Here is a 10744-nt window from a genome sequence, read left to right as displayed (position 1 = left end):
AATTATCTTTATTTGTAAGATATGTAGAGATCATATATGATACCAGTTCATTCATTTGTATAGTATAGCTTTGAGAATTCATATTTGGCCATTGAGTTGCCAATTGTTACAACTACTTACTGTTCCTTAAAGGAATTTAATAAAATAAGTGCTGTCATTAAAATTACAACTGTGAAAACAGTTTTTTGCATGTTATCATAGTGTTAAGTTTAAAAAGAGAACAGTGAGTTTTGTGTGAAAAATTATATGGGCTAGGTGCAGTGGCTTATGCCTGTAATCCCACATTTTGGGAGGCTGAGGCAGAAAGATTGCTTGAGGCCAGGACTTAGAGACTAGCCTGGGCCGTATAATGAGACCTGTCTCTACAAAAAATAAAAATAAATTAGCTGGATGTGGCGGCACACACCAGCAGTCCTAGCTACTGTGGACAGTAAGGCGGGAGGATTGCTTGAGCCCAGGAGTTTGAGGCTGCAGTGAACTATGATTGCACCACTGCATCCTAGCCTGGGCACCAGAGCAAGACCCTGTCTCCAAAAAGTAAATATATAAAAATAAAAATAAATTTTAAAAATGAATTATATAAAGGTCAGTGTGGATGGAAAGAGAAAGAACTTTTTTCAAGTGGGATTATCGGTGACTTTTAAAAAATCATTAAAGATATATATAGATAGATAGATATATAGATATAGCTATGTATGAAGGAGAAGTGAAAAGTTAGAATAACATTACCTCAATGTTAGCTAGAACACTAGGTCACTAGGCTGCTGCTCCATATTATGTAGTATTTTGCTGGAACATGTTTCAGTTTAGAGAGACAGTAAAAGAGGAATTATACCCATTTTTTCACACACTGCACACACTCGAAACTTGTTTTTGTTCTGTGAAGTCTTTTTTTTTTTTTTTTTTTTTTGGAGACAGAGTCTCGCTCTGTCACTCAGGCAAGAGTGCAGTGGCATGATCTCAGCTCACTGCAACCTCCACCTCTCAGATTCAAGCGATTTCCATGCCTCAGCCTCCCAAGTAGCTCGGACTACAGGCGTGTACCACCACTCCTGGCTAATTTTTGTATTTTTAGTAGAGATGGGGTTTTGCCATGTTAGCCAGGCTGGTCTTGAACTCCTGGCCTCAAGTGATCTGCCCTCCTCGGTCTCCCAAAGTGCTGGGATTACAGGTGCAAACCACATGCTCAGCCATGTGAAGTCCTTTTGACTTAATGGTGCTTCTTTGCTAATTTTTGTTTTACTTTTAAGGCAGAACCTTTCAGAATCCCTTTCTGTATTTTTGTCTGTATTTATTTTGGTCTCATAAGTTATGCTATTTTTCCTGAAAAATTAACATAATGTACAATGAAGAGTATGAAATTAGTCATTACTGGGATAACATCCCATTGATTGAATTTGGTTAAAAAGATATTTCTGGAGCACTTTTCTAAGTGTAATAAAAGCATTTGTTTTCCAAAGAAGCCTCAGATCTTTCCCTGAAAGTTACAACATAATCAATAATTTAAATACAAGCAGTATACTTATGTCAGCTAGTTAATTTCATCTATTCATTACCCTCATATTTTTCTTAGGATCTTAATAGCTGAATGACAGTTTGGAAATAGTGTGGGGATGATGATAGTGATGGTGATAGTTTTGAACCTCACTAATTTCTCCTATAAATAGCAATAGATCAACCAGAATAGTGAAACCAAAACCACACAGATAACATCTTCAATACACTACAGACCCCAGTTACACGCATGCAGGAACAAACCACCAACATCTATAGATCTGCGTGATATCAGCATTTGACTAAAGAAAGTAGAGGGAAACAAATGGGCTTTGACGTCATTGAGTGCAGAAGAACCCTCAAATTGCCAAAGGTGCTTACTGTAAAGCATTATGGGGTAGTGTGAGAAGAGGAGCAGAAATTGGAAACAGAATCCCAATGTTGGGTGGGTGTAATAGAATCATGATATGATGGTATCTGATGACTGTGAAGTAAAGAAAAGCTTCTCTGGCCTGTCTCTCCCTTTAAAAGTAGAGGCAAACTTGCTTCATTTAAGTTAATACATTACAGAACATTATCACAATTAAATCCCATACAAAATTATTATATGACAAGAGAGAATAGGAGCCAAATGTTTCTACAGACAATAAGATTTCACAGACATGCCCTCAAACAGATAAAAATTGTAACTCAGTATTCCAAAATGAGCTTTGAAATTTAAGAAAAGGATAGAAGGTATGAGGGAAAAAGCAACATAAATCAGAACTTGAAAAAAATCATAAATGATGTGAGAGAAGAAAAGGAAGATTTCACACAAAAACTTCCAATACTCAGGAAACATTTAGAGAGAAATATTATTTCAGAAATGAACTAGAAAAAAACACAAACACAATAGATAATGACTGTCTTAGTCCATTTATTTGCTGAAAAGGAATACCTGAAGCTGGGTAATTTATAAAGAAAAGAGTTTTATTTTACTCACAGTTTTGCAGACTGTTCAAGAAGAATGGTGCCAGCATCTGCATCAGGTGATGGCTTCAAGTTAAAGAAAGAAGGTTCATGGAAGAAGGTGAAGGGGAGCCAAGCTGGCTGTGTACAGATAGCACATAACCAGAAAGGAAGCAAGAGGTGAGTGGGGAGGTGCCGGGTTCTTTTTAACAACCAACTCCTAATAGAGCCAGATCTCACTCAGTGCCCCCGTACTGCACCCTAGGGAGCACATTAATCCATTCATGAGGGATCTGTCTCCATGACCCAGACACCTCCCATTAGGCCCCACCTCCAACTTGAGATTTGGATCAGATTTCAACATGAGATTTGGAGGGGTGAAATATCCAAACTATACCAATCACTTAATACAAGTATAATAAGATATAAAGAATCTTTTTAATAAAAAAGATATGAAAGAGATTTAAGAGAGTCAAGAGAAAGTGAGAGATATAGAAGATAGATATTGTATGTATTTTTTTAAACTTTGAAGAAGAAAACCAAAGCAATGAACAGAACAAAAATTACTAGGTCCATATAATCTCACGGGAAAATTTTATCAAACCTTTAAATAGCCAATGATCATAGTGCCATTTAAATTATTTCAGTGTGTAAAAGAAGAAGGAGAACTTCCAAAATTGTTTTATGAAATGATGATGCTGTAATCCTTAAACTTGACAAGGATTGCACCAAAAAAGAAAACTACATATCAATACCTTTTAAAATATCAATCCAGAACTTACAGATTAATAATAGCAAACACTTATATATTCCTTATATATTCCAGGAATATTGAATGATTCAATATTAGAAAATCAAACTATGTAATTGATCATATCAATGAAACAAATAGGGAAACTCATATGATTACATTCCATAAATCCTGAAAAGGCATATGGCAAAACTTGGCACACATTCATGTTAAAGAATGTTCAGTGGGAGAGGAATTGATGAATATATCCTCATTAACATTAAAAAGTAGGTATATTTCAGGCCAAAATCTTTTATCTCATTTATTGGGAAATACTAGATGCTTTTCAGCCAAAGTCGGGAGTAAGGCAAGAATGCTCACTGGTTCTCTACTACTCTTTTTTTTTAGACAAGAGTTTCGCACTGTAGCCCAGGCTGGAGTGCAGTGGCGCGATCTTGGCTCACTGCAGCCTCCGCCTCCCAGGGTCATGCGATTCTCCTGCCTCAGCCTCCTGAGTAGCTGGGACTACAGGTGCACACCACCATACCCAGCTAATTTTTTATAGTTTTAGTAGAGATGGGTTTCACTATGTTGGCCAGACTGATCTCGAACTCCTGACCTTGTGATCTGCCTGCCTCGGCCTCCCAATGTGATCTGCCTGCCTCGGCCTCCCAAAGTGCTGGGATTACAGGCATGAGACACCACGCCCAGCCTTCTTTTTTTTTTTTTTTTTTTAAACAGCTTTATTAAGATATAATTTACATACCATACATTTCACAAACTTACAGTGTACAGTTCAGTGAGTTTTATGTATTCACAAAGTTGTACAACTATTACCATAATCATAATTATAAAATTTTAGAACATTGTCATTACCCCAAAAGAAACCCCGTAATCATTACTAGTCACTTCTCATTTTCCGCCAATTTCTCCAGTTGTAGGAAGCCACTAATTTGCCTCCAATTTTTATAGATTTACCTATTCTGGACATTTTAAATATGTAGACTCATACAGTATGGGGCCTTTCATGATTGGCTTCTTTGACAGCATAATGTTTTCAAGGTTCCTCCATGTTGTAGAATCAATATTTCATTACTTCTTATTGCTGAATAGTATTTAATTGTATATATGAACTACATTTTACTTATCCATTCATAATTGGTAGACGTTTTAGATAGTTCCCAATTTTTAGCTATTATGAATAATTATGGCATTATACATGATGCTGACATTTGTATATACATATTTTTTTGGAAATATGTTTTTATTTCTTTGGGGTATATAAAAAGGTGTGGTTGTGTGGTAATGTTACATTTAAACATTTGAAGGACTGCCAGACTCCCGAATGACTGGAACATTTTGCTTTCCCACCATCAACTTATGAAGCCTCTAATTTCTCTACATCCTCACCAACACGTGTTATTATCTATCCTTTTGATTTTAGCCATCCTCTGGGTGTGAAGTGGTATCTGTTCTGGTTTTGATTTGCATTTACCTAATGGCTAATAATATTGAGCATTGCTTCCTGTACTTATTGGGTGTTTGTATATCTTCTCTGGAGAAATGTATATTCAGCTTGTTTGTCTACTTAAAAATTTGGATTACTGTGTCTTTATTATTGAACTGTGCTTTAGCTTAGGCTGCCTTAACAAAATACCATAGACTGGGTGGCTTAAATAACATAAATTTATGTTATCACTGTTCTGGAGGCTAGAAGTCTCATCAAGGAAGCAGCATGGTCAGTTGCTGGTGAAGTCTCTCTTCCCTCTTGTAGATGGCCACCTTCTCATTGTGTCCTCACATGGTGAGGGGAGAGAAAGAGCAAGATCTCTTGTGTCTCTTCTTATAAGGGCACTAATCCCATCATGAGTGCCATACTCTCATGACCTCATCTAACCCTCATTGCCTCCCAAAAGTCCCATCACCAAATACCATTACAATGGGGCCTACAGATTCAATATATGAATTTTGAGGGGACACAAATATTCAATCCATAACAGATTTGTGAGTTCTTTATATATTCTACATACAAGTTGCTTATCAGATATATGATTTGCAAACATATTCTCCTATCCTATGGGTTTAAAAAAAATCTGTATGGCATCCTTTGAAGCATAAAAGTTAATTAATTTTGATAAAATCTGGTTTATCTATGTTTTCGTTTCTTCCTTGTGCTTTTGATATCACATCTTGGAAGGCTTTGCCTAACCCATAGTCATGAAGATTTAATCCATATTTTAAGAATTTTATAATTTTCATTTCTACATTTAGGTTTGTCATCCATTTTGAGTTAATTGTTGTATATGGCATGAGAAAGAGTTTCAATTGTTTTCTTTTGTTTGTAGATATCCAGTTGTCCCAGCACAATTTTTTGATAAGACTATTGTTTTCTTTCATTGAATTTGTTTGGCAAACTTAGCAAAAATCAATTGACCGTAAGTATAAGGACGGATTTCTGGACTGTCAATTGTATTTCATTGGTGTATGTCTGTCCTTATATCAGTACCACACAGTCTTGATTATTTGCTTTTGTGGATTCTTTAGGGGGTTACATATACACAATCATGTCATTTGTGAAGAGAGACTGTTTTACTTTTTCCATATGGACTCGTTTTTATTTAATTTTCTTACCTAATTCCTTTTCTAGAACCCACAGTACAGTGTTGACTAGAAGCTGAAAAATTGGACACTGTTTTTCTTGATTGTAAGAGAGAAACATTGTGTCTCACCATTAAGTATGATGTTAGCTATGGTTTTCATAAATACCTTTTATCAGGTTGAGGAACATTCCTTCTCTATTAATTTCCCAGGGATGCTATAACAAAATGCTATAAATTTGATGGCATAAACAGTACATTATTGTCTCATTTCTGGGGGCCAGAAGTCTGAAATCAAGGAACTAGCAGGGCCACACTCCATCTGGAGGGTCTAGGGAAGAATTCTTCCTTGCCTCTTCCATCCTGTGGTTGCTATCAGAATTCCTTGGCTTCCTTGTCTTGTGATAACATAATCTAATCTCTGCCTCCATCTTCACATAGCCTTATTCTCTCTGTCTGTGTCTGCCCCTTTTCTAAGGACACTTGTCACTGGATTTAAGGAATACCTGAATATTCCAGATTTATCTCATTTCAGGATTCTTCACTGAATTACATCTGCAAAGATCTGTCTTCCAAATAAGGTGCCATCCACAGTTCTGTGGATTAGGGCACAGACTTCTTTTGGGGGTATTCGGGGTACTATTCAACCACTACAGTCTGCCCCCTAGCTCTCCACAGTTCACACTTATCTCACATATCTTCTTTCATCTTCTTTCATTCCTGATCTTGATTATTTGAGTCTTCTCTCTTTTTTTGTTGGTTAGACTAATTAAAAGTTTATCAACTTTTATATCTTTTCAAAGAAGCAATTTTTGATTTTTTCTTTTCTATTTATTTATTTATTTAGAGATGGAGTCTTACTCTGTCACCCAGGCTGGAGTGCAGTGGCGCCATCTCTGCTCACTGCAAGCTCCGCCTCCCAGGTTCACACCATTCACCTGCCTCAGCCTCCCGAGTAGCTGGGACCACAGGCGTCCGCCACCACACCCGGCTAATTTTTTTGTATTTTTAGTAGAGATGGGGTTTCACTGAGTTAGCCAGGATGGTCTCCATCTCCTGATCTCATGATCTGCCTGCCTCAGCCTCTCAAAGTGCTGGGATTACAGGCGTGAACCACTGTGCCTGGCTGATTTTGTTTTTCTCTATTGCTTTTCAATTCTCTATATTATTTATCTCCACTTTCATTTCTATTATTTCTTCCCCTGCTTGCTTTAAGTTTAGTTTGCTCCTCTTCCATTGTCTTAAGGTGGAAGGTTAGATTATTGATTTGCAGTCTTTCTTCTTTTTTAATATAGGTATTTATAACTATAAATTTCCCTCTAAGCACTGCTGTATCTGTATCTCATAAGTTTTGGTATATTATTCTTCATTCATTCATCTCAAAATATTTTTAAATTTCCCTTGTGATTTTACCCTTTAGTAATTTAGGAGTATGACTAACTTCCACATATTTGTGAACTTTCCAAATTTATTTCTGTTTTTGATCTAAAATTTTATTCCATTGTGGTTGGAAAACAAAATTTATATAATTTCAATACCCGTGTATTTATTAAGGCTTGTTTTGTGGCCTAGCATATACTCTATCCTAGAGTATGTTCCATGAGCACTTGAGAAAAATGTGTATTCTCCTACTGTAGGGTAGAGTGTTCTATGGATTTCTGTTATATCTAGGTGATTTATACTGTTGTTCAAGTCTTCTGTTTACTTGTTGATATTCTGCCTAGTGTTGTTTTTTTAACTGAAAGTAGGGTAATGGCGTCATTATTGAAAGTGGGGTATTGGAGTCTCCAATTATTATTGTCCAATTGTCTATTTCCTTTTTCATTTCTATTAGTTTTTATTTGATGTATTTTGTGGCTCAGTTGTTAAGTTCATATATCTTTATAAATGTTATATCTTCCTGATGGATTATTCCTTTTATCATTATAAATATTTCTTACTCTCTAGTAACATTTTTGTTGTAAAGTCTACTTTGTCTGATATTACTATAGCCACTTTAGCTTTCTCATAGTTGCTTTTTTGTATGATGTATCTTTTGCCACTCTTTTACTTTCAATCTAATTGTGTCTGAATCTAAAGTTTATCTCCTGCAGAAAGAACATAGCTGGAATTTATTTTTTAAATCCAGCCTGACAGTCTGCTTTTTGATTGGATTGTTTAATTTATTCATATTTAATGCTATTATTATAGTTGGACTTATGTCTACCATTTCTCATCTATTTTCTGTATTTCTTATGCATTTTTCTTTTGTTCTTTCTTTTCAGCTGTCTTTTATATCAAATGAATAATTTCTAGTATGATTTTTTAATTTCTGTAGTCTTTTTCACTGTATTATAAACATTTATTCTACTAGTGGTTGCTCTAGGACTTCCCAAACACATATTAATGTATCACAGTCTACTTCAGAATTATACGTATGTTTAGTGAGATATAGAAATGTTATTCTATATAGCTGTATTTTTGCTTTCCATTTTTGTGCTATTATTGTTACACATGTTACATCTATATGTTACAAATACAACAGAATATTGTTATAATTATTTTATATAATATTAACATCTTTTTAAAAAGCTAGGAAAAGACAGACCAAGTGTATATAGTGTGTTATATTGATGTTCTTATTTACTATTTCAGGTTCTCTTAATTTGTTTATTTTGCTTTTGAGTTTTAAAGTGAATTTCCTAAAAATTGGAATAAAATGAAAAATGAACCTAACTGCTCTATTCAGAAACCATTCAGAGCTATTTATTTATTTATTTGTCTTTTTTCTTTTTTATTGCTTTTCACATTGAACGTCAGGCCTTAAGCCTGAGAAAAGTGGCTCTGAGACCCTAAGTGCCCTGAGGAGTGCCCCCATCCCCACTGAGCTAAGCGGGGTATTTTAAGTTATTTTTAAACCCAATAATTTGTATATCTTGGTGTGACATATACAAAAGATAAAAGTAACCACAACAAGACCTTAAACTGTTTCCTGTAATCACTGATAGCTGTGGAATTTTTTGTTTTTGTTTTCTGAGACTGGTGAATGTTCTTCCTGAATAAATTAAGTGAGGAATTATTCAGGGCCAGGACTAGAGCCAGCGAAGAAGGCATTTGCCTCAGGCACAAAATATAAGGGACTCAAAACAAATACAATAATGAGCTGTGATTGCATCACTGCACTTCCACCTGGGCAACAGAGTGAGACCTTGTCTCAAATATATATATATATATATATATATATAATGAATTAAAGAATATATATATATGTTTGAGACAGGGTTATACAGCTGAATTAGAGAATACTGAAACATTGCTCCAGGAGAAATGCAGAATTAGATTCCTGCAAGCCTCTGGTTATATTTTTTGTCAACCAGTCATTATATAACCTGTTATATATGCGTTTCTGTATAAAGATACTTTATTTAATATGTGATGCATCTCTTCTGGGAGCAATGTTTCAGTATTCTCTAATTCAGTTGTATAACCCTGTCTCAAATATATATATATATATAAAATGCAATTTTTTAAAAAAGAAAAAAGAAAAAAAGAAAAATTTTAGATAAAGGCAGGAGCAGTGGCAGTACCATGCTGTGTCATATTGGAGCCTGAGGCAAAAGGAAAAGTCAATAATTCAGATCCTGTTGTGGTTTCAAATTGGTTTTTTGTTTGTCATCGATTCTGGCTTGGAATTATGTTAGTGTCTTTAAGAACCAAGATTTTCAGCATGGGAGAAAGGAGATGCAGATATAAGACTCAGAAGATTTAGTAAAAACTCCATTGTCCTGAATTTAAGATATAACTTCTGATGCTTTTTATCTTGAAAATACAAAATGATAGCTATGTCACTATAATTATCACTATACAGTTGATTCTCTTTATGATTTGTATTTGTGAATTCTCTTACTTGCTAAAATTTATTTGTAATTCAAAAAAATCAATATTCATGACACTTCTGTGGTCATCGATGGATGTATTCAGAGTGGCAAAATATTTGAGTCACCAGACACATAGGTTCCCAGTTTGAGGTCGATAAAGCAACATTTTCCTTTTTTGTTCCAGCTCTCATATTGATTGATTGAGACAGGGTTTCATTCCATCACCCAAGTTGGAGTACAGTGGTGTGATCACTGCTCACTGCAGCGTCAACCTCCTGGGCTAAAACGATCCTCCGTTCTTAGCCTCCCAAGTAGCTGGAACTACAGGCACATGCCACCACACCCAGCTAATTTTTGTATTTTTAGTAGAGACGGTTTTTGCCATGTTGTCCAGGCAGGTCTCGAACTCCTGGCCTCAAGTGATCCGCCTGCCTTGGCCTCCCAAAGTGCTGGGACTACAGGTGTGAGCTACTGTGCCAAGCAAGCTCTCATACTTTAAGCAAGTGTCCTTTCTGCAGTCGGTGCTTCATTCAAGCGCGAGTCATATTGTTACCTGTAAGTTCAGTGTTAAGGAATCAACAATATATATTAAATAAAGTATCTTCATACAGAAACACACATACAACAGGTTATATAATGATTGGTTGACAAAAAATATTATAACCAGAGGCTTACAGGTGTCTAATTCTGCATTTCTCCTAGGAGCAATGTTTCAGTATTCTCTAATTCAGTTGTACTCTGTAACTTTATAGAACATGTCTACTGTAAATAATTAGAATCAACAGTATATAGGAAGTACAGGAACTGTATATATGTAGTTACTGGTAAAAATATCATCTGTGAGGAGTTTTGCAATAACAAACAAAACCCTGATCTGATCAAGCAATACTCTACTACTAAGATTTACAGGAAATAACCTAATTAAGTAAATATGTACATGTATATACATATACTTCCTAGTCTGTCCACTGAAAAGATACAGAAAAATGGCTGCCTAGGAGTAATGAGCCCTCTTAGTTGCCGTATTGTGACTAAATTCTAGATTTAGAACTGGCTTTTTGGATAAATACCCAGTGCAAGACATAGGGCAGGAGATGTACAAGATGAGCCCAAAACAG

This window comes from Gorilla gorilla, chromosome 9, assembly GCF_029281585.2.
Source record: "Gorilla gorilla gorilla isolate KB3781 chromosome 9, NHGRI_mGorGor1-v2.1_pri, whole genome shotgun sequence".
NCBI classification, from domain to species: Eukaryota; Metazoa; Chordata; class Mammalia; order Primates; family Hominidae; genus Gorilla; species Gorilla gorilla.
The sequence above is the reverse complement of the archived record's forward strand: the minus strand, read 5'-3'. Positions refer to the sequence as shown.